Here is a 14050-nt window from a genome sequence, read left to right as displayed (position 1 = left end):
GGGTGTGCATGGTAGGCAATATACTTAGTGGGTGTTGAACTCTTGTTGTGGATGGTGTTTAAGATTAATAAATTTGAATGTGTTAGCAGCTCCCCCCCTTTTTTGAGAAAATGAATAGGGACTTAGGATACTGCCTAATACAGAGTCAGACCATTGGCCCCTTTGGTTCAGTGTTGTTTGCATTGAATGACAGCAGCTCTCCAGGGTTTCAGGCAGGAATGTACATGGTGTATCACAGAACTGTATACGCCAGTCCTCTTCCCCTAGATATGTCCCTGCCCTGAGGAACTTACCACTGGTAGTTTCTGTCTCTCTGTCTTATTTGTCCATTTTAATGTTTAACCCACCTGTTCCACAAAGGCTTGAGGCACTGTGTGCTAAAAGCTTCAGAATCAAAGAATAGCTTCATTATGCATGTAGGTGTTATGCTAGGATTTTAGACGCTTGAGGTAATAAGCAAACCAGTGATTTTCCCAGCCCTGTTTCTACCATCTTGCTGTCTGAATTTTTACCATTGAGTTTTTGTGGATGGGGCACAATTTTACTATAGCTAGGTGGTCAGCTATTGTTGTCTCTATAGTAGATGGAGTGGTTTGAAAATCTTAATAAATAACACTTGAGGCCGGGGGGGGGGGATTGCTTTGAACTAATAATGGAGGTGCTAATTCAGGAAGTTTATGAAGCTTCTGTGGTTGAAAGTTAAGAGTCAAGTATTGGTTTTGCAAATACTTTCATCTGCAGGAGTCAGATGTTCAATTTGCAGTTAATAGGAAGTTCTTTTGGGAGTTATAGTACATAGCATAAGATACACAAATGTGAGGTTGCAATAATAGTGTCTGTAACTTTTTTTGGAGAGAAGATGTATGCAGGGCAAAAATCTGAAAGAATTTTCATTGTCATTCATATTAAGTCACTGTTCCTTTTCTGTGTTTGTGCACTTCTTAGGAAGTACAACAGATTCTCTTGCAAGTATTCTTCCCCTTTCTTAAGGTGGAAAGGGCACTCTGTTGCTACAGAATATGGCTCAGAATCAACTCAAAAGTCAGACAACATATAAGCTTTCTGTTTTTCTGACAGTTGATGGTGCTCTGGTAACAAGAGTGTCTTTTAAAGCCACCTATTTACCATGCTTGATGTGTTTTCTCACTTGATGAGGTGTGCATTTTTTTACACAGGAAAATCTGATTGCTATCAGGAAAATCTTACTGGATTTAGTGAGCAAGCCCTTTAGTCCTTTATTGAAGACAGAATTGCACTGTTCCATGCTAATTTTTTCATGTCTGCACTTTTCACAGAACGTAGAAGGCAGTTTGACAGGCTGTGGGAAATTGGGCACCAGAGCTGGAAAGGAACGTATAAAATGGACTACACTATGATCTTGTAAAAGTAGCACTCTGCACAAATTCTAGCGGGGTGGCTATGTTGGTCTTTTGTAGCAAAAAGAACTATCTTAAGGATGAACAGACTTACTGTGGTATATAAGCTTTTATTTATTAGAGCTCTCTTCATCAGATGTGAGGGATGTGCTATAGCCCACAAAATCTTATACCACAATGTCTGTTTGTCTATAAGGTGTCACAGTACCTTGCTCTCCCCCCCCCCCCATCACTCCCAAATCTATATGCAAATTTTATTGACAATGGAATATTTGATGTTTGTTTGTTAAGAAAGGCAAACAGTAGACTTGGCAATCGATTAGTATGCCAATCATTTGTGAGTTGTTTTCATGCTATTGTGAACTCTGCAGAGTCCCTTACAGTGTACATTATGCTCTGTTTTGATCCGGTGAATGGACTTTTGGGTTAGAACGCTACTATAAACATGTAACTCTTGGTTCCAGCAGAAGTACAGACCGTGCTTTAGTGAGTTCTGTAATTAGGAATAACTCTGACGTCAAGTTTCCATACTCCTGTTCCTTAATTGGCTTGAAATGAATCTGAGTCTGGTAACCTTTCTATAGAAGATCCGACCATTTTGTGTACACTTGCTGCACACAACTATTTTTAAGCTGATGGGTTTTCTGCTGCTGTATTTAGATCGAACAAGGGCAGAAATTGAGGCAGTATATTGTGTATGCAATTGAAGGATTAGAATTGCACAGCATTCTACATTTGGTCAGCAAGTATCCAGGCAGTGACTTGTTATCTTGCTCTCTGTTAAAAGAAATTCTGGAATACTTTTGGAAGTTTAGTTCTGCCCAAATGCCAGGATAGAGAACCTTATTCAGCTCGAGGGCACCCTTCCGTTATGGGCCCCCTTTCCGGTACCACATACTAGTGGTGGGTGAGGTGAGAGGCAAAAATGTGACACTTACCTTTGTAAAGTTGGTTACACCCCCCCCAGCCCATCTCTTCATCCAGGCAATTGAGGAACTATCTCAGTTCAGGGACACATTCCAGCCATCCAAAAGCACTTGCTGAGAACACAGAGCAAGCCTGGAAAGGGCTATAGCCTGGCAATAGGGAGTGTGGCCCAGGAAGAGATCCAGAAAGAGATAACCTGTTGTGTCCTTTAGCATGTTAACTAAAGCTTCATTAAGGTTTCTGGCCTCTTTTTTCCCTTCTTCTGGATGAAAACAAGAGGTGGTGTTTTTGGTTTAATTCCCTCTAGTTAGCACAGTGTTAGTAGGGTGAACATATAATCCGTCACCAAGCTTGGGAAGTAGGGCAGTTAAGTACAGGGGTACCTCGGGTTACAGACGCTTCAGGTTACATATGCTTCAGGTTACAGACTCTGCTAACCCAGAAATAGTACCTCGGGTTAAGAACTTTGCTTCAGGATGAGAACAGAAATTGCGTGGCGGCAGCGGGAGGCCCCATTAGCTAAAGTGGTACCTCAGGTTAAGAATAGTTTCAGGTTAAGAACGGACCTCCGGAACGAATTAAGGTCTTAACCAGAGGCACCACTGTACCTTCTGAATGCACTTGGTATGCATGCCACAAACACATGACCAAATCTGGGCAGTTACTTGCTTCCTTGTTTGCGCTGGAAAAAAATGTCCAAGGAAGAGTTTGGGGTCAATTGGGTAACCTTTGAGGGGTTGAGCACACATTTAGAGCTGATGTAGCACAGTGCCTCAGAGTTTGCTATCAGGCGGAGATCTCTGGAGTCAAATCTCAATTTAGCCATGAACTCACTAGATGGCCTTAGGCAAGCCATTCTCTCTCTCTTGGCCTCAGATCCTGCCTGCAATATATGGATAGTCATACTGGTAGTTAGCTCAGTAGTTAAGAGTGGGTGGCTAGTCCTATAGTGTGGGGAGTTCTGGTTCTTCAGCTTTTGACAGGGAAAGGGTCATAATTCAGTGGTAGTGTACATGTTTTCCATGCTTTGGTCATCTCTGGGAGAGACCCCTGCCTAAAACCCAGGAGAGCCACCATGAGTTAGGGTGTAGACGATAACTGAGCTAGGTTCTGCCACACTATAAGGCAGCTTTCCGTGAACCTTGCAGAGCTGTTGCAAGCAGTATTGGGGGAATGTATGTGTAGCACTTTGGACCCTCTAAATTGCTGTAGGAGCACCAAATCCTTCCTGACCTTCCCCACCCCTGGCTTCCTTCTAGAGTCGTTAGTGATAGTTCTTCATCTAATGGGGATCTGTTGGAGTGAGAAATATCACTAGAGGCTCTCGGAGTATATGTCTTTTTGGGCTGTGATCATAAGCAACTTTTTATTATGCTCATTTTTCATTGCATATGTGAGCAGTGCTTATTTTATGACTATATTAAACTGAAGCTGGTGAGATAGCGAGCATATCTCAAAAGAAAATTGCTTCTGTTGTGTTAGAGCATTTACTCATAGCCTGTATTCATGCATGGATATTTTTTTTGTGTGTGGCAAAACCGACCTGTTCCTTAGTGTATTTGGTAGGTAGGTTACTTATAGTGCCTAGTAAGATTTGATGTGCAATAGTTTTTGCCCCTATTTGTCAGTACCAGGTGACTTACTCCCTGTTCCACTTCTCCTTCTCTTCTCCACCCCCAGCTGCATCTCTCCACCTTTATAGAGCTATTGCAGGTACATCTGAAATAGAGAGCTTGCAGCTTTCAGGCTTGGATTGGAGAGCCTCTTGCACTCTTGCCAGGGCAGTTTTATGGAAACTGTGACTTGTGCATACAGTTCTGTCTGCAACCTTTGCATATTAAAGGTTTGAAAAATAGGTTTTTGTTGTGAACACATACAGGCCTTTTTCAAAAGTCACTGGGAGCAATAATTCTCTGATCATTTGAGCTTGGTATGGAGCCTTGGGACATTCACAAGGAACCAAGCCTTGAATATGGTGGGCCCTACTCTGTTGAACTCCCTACTAGTACAAAGAGTTCCCTCCCTTTTAGAAATCTTTTGCAAACTATTGTTTAGACAGGCGTTTACAATATAAACTTACTTTTTAAATCTATCAGTATTTATAGATGTTTTAAATTATGTTTTCATGGTTATTTTCTTGATTTTATTCTTTTCTGTTGTATTCCACCTTGTTATATTTTGGTGAAAGTATGGAGCATTTCTTTCTTTCTTTCTTTCTTTCTTTCTTTCTTTCTTTCTTTCTTTCTTTCGCAGTGATAGCCCATGAGGGCTCTGGGTGGAGGGTTGATGTAATGGTAAACTATGGTCTGCCAGTGAACTGGAAGTAATAAGTGGAATCAGAATACATAAGGAAGGAGAAAGGATGTGTGGAAGTACAGGCTCATCCACATAATGCCAAACCATAGCACTGTTGATTCAGAATGTCAACTATCACCAGCTATGGCCAGTTGATCAGGCGCCATTACGTGTGTACCAAGCCTGAGATCAGATTTGAACTGGGCACTTTCCTGCTTCCATTATCTACTACTAAGCTATTTTTTTTGTGAACACAACATTGCTATAATTCACCATTGCTCTCAGCAGGTGGTTCTTGCTGATTTCCATCTGTCTATTAACCAAATGTGGAGACAGATGAAAAACTAATTTTTATTTTAGAGGAAAATCCTGATTCTTTTTTTTAACGTGTCTTGAGTTTTCTTGGAACCGTAGGCACTACAGGCCCCTTCATCAGGAACAAGTCATTGTAGTTTCATGCAAGAAAGATCAAAGTTGGCTCTGGTCTCCACTGCACAAGTCACCCTAGCAGGTTCTTATGTTTCAAGCACCTTCCTTTTTTGTACAGCCCTCAGGATGTAGAATGATTATATCATCCTGGCGGACAGCCAAGCCTAAGGCAAAGGCTTTCTGACCAAGGATTGCTCCTGTGATTAAAAATGTTTGAACTGAGATGGTTTGCCTTTGTGTGCAGCGGCGGAGAAACAAACCATTTGGGTTCTTCTGGATCAGGCATGGTTGCTTGATCTTCTTTGCGGTGCTTCATTGCTCTGTAGTGGAATGGCTGTGTATTGCTGTGTAGTGGAATGACTATGTAATCATGCCTGGCTGGGAGCCAAAGAAATCGACCTAGGAAGCTTTGAGAAATTCTTATCAGGAGCTGAGCATTATCACAAGCCTGTTCAGCTCTAATTAGTCAATACAGCCTGCAGCGGACAATAGGGCAGCTTTTAGTAGGGTGTTCTAAACGGGTGTTGGGGGTGGCAGTTTGTTTGCAAATGGAGCTCAGGGGTGTCTTTATCACAAGCAGTAGTAGTGCCCTTTGCTATATGTACTGTGTGTGCTTTAGTAGCGGAGATCCTTGGGGTCGATAGCCATGGGCACTTGCCTTTTATAAGAGTGGGTTAAAAGAGTGTAATAGCATTAGAGGTCTCTTGCGTAGTTCTCTTTTGATTTTAGGGGGTGTTGCGGAGGAAAAAATAATTCTGCTGGTCTTTGACAATTTTGTGGAGTGCTGTGATACAGATTGTTGTGGCTAGGATGTCCCGCATAGCAGGACTAATCCGTTAGCAGTTTTTCTTTCAGTAGAGGGGACTGGATCACTTTTCTATTCCTTCTTGCCCTATGCAGGCACAACTTTGTACTGAAGTCTTCAGCTTATTAGGCTTAGCACTAGTTGAAGACCTAGGAAACAGGCTCTGATGACTTTCAGAGTTATTGGGTAGTGAAGGCCTGTGACAGAGCTGGGAAACTTAAAATCTGTGAAATTTGGGCAAGAATTCAGGCTGTGTTCAGACATAGCAATAAGCCAAGAACCATGGGTGAAGAAGCTGGCATGCAGCTTGATCACTCCCACATCGCTCCTCTCGTCATGCAAGTGGCTAAAAAAGCCAGAAGGTGTTATGTCTGAACTGGAATCATGGTTAGTTTCTCCCTAACAAGCTAGGAATTGTAATCCAACAACAAACCATAGTTTAAGGTTGGCTAGCTATTGCAATTGGTTAGGGAAAAACAAGTAACAATTCTAGGTTCAGGCATAAGACTAAGCTCTCCTCTTCCTAGTTTGTTTACCCACCTCATAGCTGGTGCATGCATAGTATTGTTTATTTAATCAATGTTCTTGGTTTATCGTTATGTGCAAACACAGGCTGTGTCTTAGTCTCAGCTTCCCATTTCTAGTATGGGAATAAGGGCTATTCTTCTCCTGCTTGATGCCTTTCTGTTCGTTCCTCCACCACTTGAACTATGACAAGTGGTGATTGGAGAAACTGTATTCTTTGTTATCACATGTATAGAATGCTCTCCCCAGGAAGGCCTGCCTGGTGTTGGCTTTGTGACATGAAGAGCTTTTTGCTTATCCAGACAGTGTAATGCTAGTATTAATCTCATATTAGGCCAACTCTTGTTTGCAAATGCACCTAGAATCCCGGGACAAAAAGTAATCTATGTGTGTGTTTTAATTGTAAGCCACTCAGAAAGTTTTGTTTGTTTTATTTTTCCTTCGGTTTGGGATTGATTTTGCTTGCTGGTATTTTATTTTATTAAGTTGCTTTGAGACTTTTTTGAATGTGACAAACAAATGTAATGTGCTATGTACTGTTGTGTATTTAATATCTGTGAACGTCCTTGATTTTTTGAAAGGCCAGTGATAAATTTTAATATAAAGAAAAACTGACCCGATTTAGACATGGACACCTTGGATTCACAAGCCTTGGGTCTGTATGTTCTGTCCTTTTGCCACTCCTTCCCCTCCCACTGTGATTAACTCAGAAAGTCTTCAATTAATTGTAGTTTCCAGGATTTTGAAACAATGGTTTGAGGATGGAGTACACAGCTACAAGGCTCAAGCATATCTGTGCCTATTAACCAGTGATGTGGAGTGGAAAATTTTGCAGACAATTTTTCCACTGCTTTATTTTTCTACAGAAAATGTTCTGTTTCATAAACTCGTTGGTAAAAATGAATGGATCACAATTGCAATTACAGTGTTAGGCAAGCTTGGCAGTTTAATTCTTTTTAAATACACCAGTAAACAGTATTGGGGGGTGGGATTAGATGACTTGCTAGGGCGTCAACAAATTTTTGAATGCAAACTTAGAATTTTCTGATTGAAACGATACTATGCATTTATGTTTGTCAGGATTACTTGGAAGATTCAAATATAGTTCTCTGAAGTGGGACTTTCACCTTGTTCAAGAAATCTTAGTTAGGTTAGTCAGTTAGGCGTGTGTTTTAGCCGGTTCAATATTATTCTCCTCCTGTGTTGATGCCAGTGATTCTTTAGTTACGTTACTGGTTTTTTTATGTGCCACTCTTAAGAATATCAGAGAATTTTTGAGACTGTATAAGGCTGAGTAGTTTCTGTATTCTGCTAGTATGCTTTCCTCCCACTTAATTGCATTTTTGTTTATATTCTGTCTTTTTATTGTCTTAAGTCAATCAATCTAACCTATTATGATCAACGAACCATTAAAGATGTACAAAATATATTAAAAAAATACAAAATCACAGCCTCAGAAAAATGAATGACTAGGAACTAACAATAATAGCAGGACTGGGAGATATTACAACATCCAGATATATTACTACCTGTTTATTAATTAATAGGAAACCCCTTGAAGATACTCAGAATTAAGGATTGACCAGGACACTGCCTCATAAGAAAATAAATCATGTGTTCTCAAACTCCTACAGTTGAAAAACAGAAGGTGACAGTATCAAGCTCTAAATGACTGCAAGGACAGCATTGATCCTTGAAAGCAAGTTCAGCAAATCTGCCACCTAGGATATTGAAGGCTAAAATGTTAAAACATGCCAACACAGCTGCTGTTCTACACTTAGGTATTGTTAGAAAATATAGCTATGGCGAACAAGTCATGCTTAGTGAACATGGCCTATTAACTGATGCATGTACCTCTTGCACATCCATATCTTTTATTATCTGTTCAACCATAGATTTGACTTGCACTGAGTTTGAGGGTGGCGGATATAAAGGGGACAAAATAGCAACACAAATATTTCCCATTAACTCTCATTTACACACAGGCAAAAAAGAACTGGGAATTGGGATATGCTGGAGACTGGGAGAGGCAGTGGAGCAGATTAGGAGCCAATAATGGCATATATCCATGATAAATGAACTAGGTTCAACTTCCAGATTGAGAGCAGCGCTAAAAACATGTTTAGGTCTGCCCAGTATCAGTCTCACGGAGAAAATTTAAGTCCAGGGAACCAGATTGAAACTTTATGTAAAATCTGGTTCACAACTTTAGTAGTGTATGCATGTATGGCTCCCAGAACATAATTTACTACATTTTGTGAAGAGAAATTAAGTAATGCTAAGTCCTAACCAGGTTTGTGAGATTAAGATGACATCCTCTGCATATAAGAAGATGTAAACTTGAGTGGTGCTTGGTTTAGGAGGATGGGGAGATACTGGGCTCAGATTTGTAGGTTAAATATAGTATAGGTTAAATAAGATTGGAGCCAAGGCTCCTTTAGCATTTCCAATTCTTATAGATGATCTGAATGCTTGGACTGGCAACTGAGCCCAAAACAGCCCTGAGTGTTATTCCAGGCTGAAGACAGTATACTGTAGAGGAAGTGGCTGGGTATTGTCGACAATCTAAAGATACTCATACTATAATTTCACTGGGAAATGTGTGCTGAAATTTGCTAATCAAAATGGACTGTATATTTTAAATGTTTCATGGATGGGGGATAAATGGCATGAGTTTATTTCTGTGAATGCTTTCAGACATACTCTGATTTCCAGTGACTTGAGCATTCTTCTCTTAAATTTTGAGATAGGAAAACAAACTGACAGCGACCACCTGACCCTCAAGCTGACTCTGGTCTTGCCAAAGAAATCAAGATTAAATTCATGCATTGACCATCTAAAATGTAAAGTGTCAGAGGGGGTAATAAAATACTTAGGTGGTCTAATACAACAGAGGATGCCTTTCTCAAGTTCACTGATTCTCCCCAGTCAATGGAATTGTATAGCCAAATAGTAGCTGGATAGGGCATACTCAGTTATGAATCATACATGTCAAAAAATGTTTATATTTACAATCCTAAACATACCGGTCAATGGAATTGTATAGCCAAATAGTAGCTGGATATGGCATACTAAGTTATGAATCATACGTGTCAAAAAACGTTTATATTTACAATCCTAAACATACCTGAAATGGTGATTTTCTAAAAGATTTGCTGATTTTATATTATTAATATTGATCATGCTAGTCATAACCACTCTTGGATCTTGAGATGAAGGGCAGTATACAAATTTAATAAAAATTAATAATGTTGTGAAACGTTAACTTGAAAGATAGATATGATGATGTTGATGATAATTTTATGTCCCACCCTTCCTCCTAAGGAATCTGGGACGGCAGCAGAAAAGTGATAACACAGTACAATTAAAAATAAAATCAAAACACACTTAAAAATAATCACCCTCACATTGAATTGAGATCAACGTTGTCAGGAACAGTATCTTTCAGCCATCAAATCACTAGGTAATCAGGAATGTTTCTGAAAGTTAATAATGATGGAGACAGACATACTTTGACAGGGAAGGCATTCCTCTAATGGAGAGCTGCCGCTGAGAAGGCCCCGTCTCTGGGCAGCACCCAGCATTGGCACTGCCAACAGGTTCTCTGCTGATTATAGGTTACAGTGATATAAATGCTTCAGATATTTTAAAAACAAGTCTACAATCTGTTCATTAGACTGCCTGTACATGGATACAGTGGTACCTTGGTTTAAGAACAGTCCTGTTCTAAGAATGATTCAGTTTACAAACTCCGCAAAACCGGAAATAGTGTCTTGGTTTGAGAACTTTACCTCGGTCTAAGAAAGGAAGCCGAACGGTGGAAGGGCACCGGGGGCGGGAGGCCTCATTAGGGAAGGCACGCCTTGGTTTAAGAACGGTTTCGGTTTAAGAATGGGCTTCCGGAACGGATTAAGTTTGTAAACCCGAGATACCACTGTATCTCTGTTGATAATTTGTCACCTAAATGTAACAAATTTTGTGATGCTTCCCACTCTGGTTTTCAGGAGGCAATTCTTTATCAGCACAGGTGACATTATGGCATGAGGCTGTGCAGCTTCCCTGTGTAGAAAGCATCAGTATGAACCTATATCTAGTCTGATGCAGAAAGGCTGTGATTTAACAGAACAGAGAATCTAAAGTGAGGCAAAGCAAAGAGGAAATCTGTTGCGAAGAAGACAGATTTAAAGAGCTCTGGTCAGGCAGAGATCTGTCTCATGTATGCATTTTGTTTCACAAGCTTTGCCAATTGCCGGACTGGATTAGGTCATTCATGTTCTAGTTAAATATATAATTAGAGACCTGTGTAAACTGAGCAAAGCTGACACAGGTGTTATAGAGTGGTCATAACCATTCTTTTTATTAAAAAAAAATAACCAGAAAAAACTTTGTGGTAATATAACAAAATTACCTCTTCCTTACAGATAAACTGGCAGCAAGTTAAACAAAAATAGGGCAATATTCAAAACATAGCTGAGCAGCTAATGATGAGTTGTGGAGAATGCTTAAAATAACAATAGCCATCTAAATTGATGCTCCTTCCCCTGCTGCACTAGAACCCAAACCGAATATGACATTTTTCACTAGCTTACAGTTTAGGGCATTGTCAAAAATGAATTCACTTGTGCATTATTGGGAAAGTACTGCCAGCCAGATTTGGAGATCCTTCTGCATTTGGCTGGCAGTGTTTTTCATTTGCTTGTTTCACATAAAACAAGTTTAATATACAGTGGGAGTGCACAGAGGTCGTGGGGCAGCCAGCTTTCAGGGAGGGGGTGAGAAAATCACATGCAGGGAGCCCCCAGCCCCCAGAGGATGAACAAACGAGAAAGGGTGCATGGAATAAATCATTTTACACCAAGCAGAAGGAGCTGAAGTTGGGTGGCAGGGAGAGAAAAAGAGGAATAAATACATATTTGCTGGGATTGGGAAAGGAAACATACAGTACTAACACTCTCCAGAGGCAGGGAGCGTCCAGAAAGTTGCATGCATTGTCTGGGATTTAACCCTAACACAACCATAAACTGGAACATTTAGAAGGGAAAAGTACATGACTTTTCCAGCTTCCCCCAGTATGGAAAAGGAACTGCACAACAGCAAGAATGGAAGGATGGTGTGTATTGTTCAACTGAGAGACATCAACACAATAAACAGCAATGAAAAAGCCACTTTTGTGATGCTGCCAAGGGTGGGTGGAGGATCCAGCCCCGTACCTACATGCACACGCTCCCCTTGCACGGCAAGAGTGAGCCAAACCAAGAAAAAGTTATCTGAAATGTTCAAAGGGGGAGCTTGGACAGCTGCTCCTGGTGGGCAGTGCTCTGAGAGGCTGCAGTGGAGGAGAGTAGGCCGATTCAGGTTCTAAGGCAGCCAATGCAGCCGTTGCTAACCTGGTGCCCTCCTGCTGTTTTGGACTACAACTCCCATCAGCCCCAGCCAGCACAACTGGTCCAGAAAACATCGGATGGGTACCAAATTGGCAAAGGCTGTTCTGAGAAACGTGAAGGTTTGGCTCGGTGTTGGCAAAAGGTGGATAGAAGGGAAAGAGCAGAGAAATCTCACAGGCAGAAAAAAATTATTCAGGAGACAGTTGGATAAAAGAACAGAAGGCAGGAGACAGTAAAAGGTGAGACGGGGTGGGGGGGGATGTGGTAAGAAGAGAACATGTACGTTGAGGTTACTACATGTTCATGCTATTCTGGTTTCTTGTTTCCCTGGCTGAGCTCCCGTAGCTCCAAGGCCTTTGTCTGAGAGATTACGAAGGATACTTTTGGGGTTGTGTGTTGGAGGAGCAGGCAGTTGTATTTCTGGTTACTGTTGCCTGTTGGCATATAATGATGATAAGAGGCAAGTATTTTGAAACATTACGTGCTGTACTGGCAGGCACACTTCCCCCCTAATTGTAACCTCTGATTACTTCGAGCCAAAGAGCCTTACGGGAATTGGGCCCTGGTGTGCCTAACACCCTCCCCCCCCCAAGTCCTGTTTTGATCAGTAGAAAATTCATGCATAATCTGGGGTGCAGAATTGGGCCACATAATTGGTACGAGGAACTGCCTTGATTTACCTACTTTCCTAGCGTAGTTTCAAATTTCGAATGGTGTATTTTATTCTTAATTGGGGGTGCACTTAGCTCTTTTCATTATAGGAACATAGATACTGTTTCTGCTGCACCACAAAATCCTAGAGCATGTCTATTCAGAAGTAAGTCACACTGAGTTCATTAGCACTTACTATGGAGTCATCTGCATAGGATAGCAATCTTGTGCTAAGGAGCCTGTTTATTTAGAGGGAGGGGGTTTTATTTTACTTCTTAAAAGGTGAAGGAGCATACATTAAACACATCTGGCTCCTTATGGAAGAAGGGCAAGAGAAGAATAGGCTGCTGGATCAGGCCAATGGCCCTTCGAGTCCAGCATCCTGTTCTCACAGTGGCCCAGTTGCCTGTGGGAAAGCATCGAGAGCGGAATATGAGCACAAGAGCACTTTCCCCTCCCATGGTTTTCAACAACCGGTTTTCAGAAGCATTACTGCCTCTAAATTGATTTGCTTTGATTGATTGGTTAAATTGATTCGAAACAACAACAATAATAAGGACGAGAATATGAAAATGTAATTCCTATAAAATTTTTACCTGTGTGTTTAAAATGCTCCGCATTCTTTTATAATGTTTACAGTGACCTTGTAAAGTAGACCAGTATTATTATCCCTGTATTACCAAAGAGGGGCTGAGAGATAATAACTTGACTAGGTCTGTACAGCACGTTCTGTACATGGTATTCAGCCCAGACATGACTTGCTGCTTGAAGCACATGAAAATGCACTCCTTTCTTATGAAAAAAACAAAACAAAACAGGTAGCCTGACCTGTCATATGATAGACATATGACTGATATATCATGGCAATGGTATGGGTAATCTGTCTGCTGCATTGCTCCACAAACAAATGAATAACGTTAATAAGAGGTATGGTGTTAACAGACATTTGTGTGCAGATGGAAAAATAATATTTTGTGCCAAACCTTGTCATCTGGATTTTGTTTCTCTGGAAGACTTGGTAATGAAAAACACCTAGAGTTTAGGGAATTAATGTTTCCTTTCTTTACCTATGCTGATATAATCTGCGATTGAAGGTGGGGATTTATATATATCTGGCATGCCCCTTACATCTGAAATATGTGCTTGTCAGCTTTTGAACATGTCAGACTATACTGAGTCAGACCTTTGAACCCTCCAGCCCAGTATCACCCTCCCATGTCAACTCAGACACACAAACTACATTTGGATTTTACAGTAAAGCATGATTTATCACGAGAGGAAGAAGTCTAGCTTCCCCACAGTCTTGCACACTCCTCCTTCTCTGCCACGGCCATGAGGAGGAATTTGAAAGTTTTCACTTCAATTCTCAGTTTACTGCAGCTTATGTTGTTCAAACCCGACAAACTGTGGTTAATATTAACTATGGCTTATTTGCAATAAGGCAGTTTCAAACCGTGGCTTTTAAAGTAGGCTTGCTTAAATAAACCATGGTTTAGGCTATGCTGGGAGAGTGTGTTGTGGTTTCTGAACACAATCACTGTCTAACTAGTAAGTTAACACCCGTACTTAAACGTGTATGGTTTTAGAATAATAGTGCCTAGCTGTGTCCTGCAGATTCCTGGAGAAAGCCACCAACCACCTTTTAGTGTGTATGTGGG

The 14050-nt window shown here is 40.9% G+C and overlaps 1 protein-coding gene and 2 long non-coding RNA genes across 17 annotated transcripts in view; 2 read left to right on the top strand and 1 right to left on the bottom strand.

The window, feature by feature from the left end:
- The window catches only part of LOC310750251, a 345492-nt gene that overhangs the window by 96214 nt on the left and 235228 nt on the right, over positions 1-14050 (bottom strand). The gene's annotated exons all lie outside the window — the stretch shown is intronic.
- The window catches only part of CUX1 (cut like homeobox 1), a 256957-nt gene that overhangs the window by 13520 nt on the left and 229387 nt on the right, over positions 1-14050 (top strand). The gene's annotated exons all lie outside the window — the stretch shown is intronic.
- On the top strand, positions 705-9733 carry LOC310750261. The gene is made up of 2 exons (XR_014542032.1): positions 705-9309; positions 9412-9733. It is a non-coding gene; the product is annotated as an uncharacterized lncRNA (long non-coding RNA).

This window comes from Podarcis filfolensis (assembly GCF_964270895.1).
Source record: "Podarcis filfolensis genome assembly, chromosome: 15".
In the NCBI taxonomy this organism is placed as follows: Eukaryota; Metazoa; Chordata; class Lepidosauria; order Squamata; family Lacertidae; genus Podarcis; species Podarcis filfolensis.
This window is presented reverse-complemented; position numbering and strand designations above follow the sequence as displayed.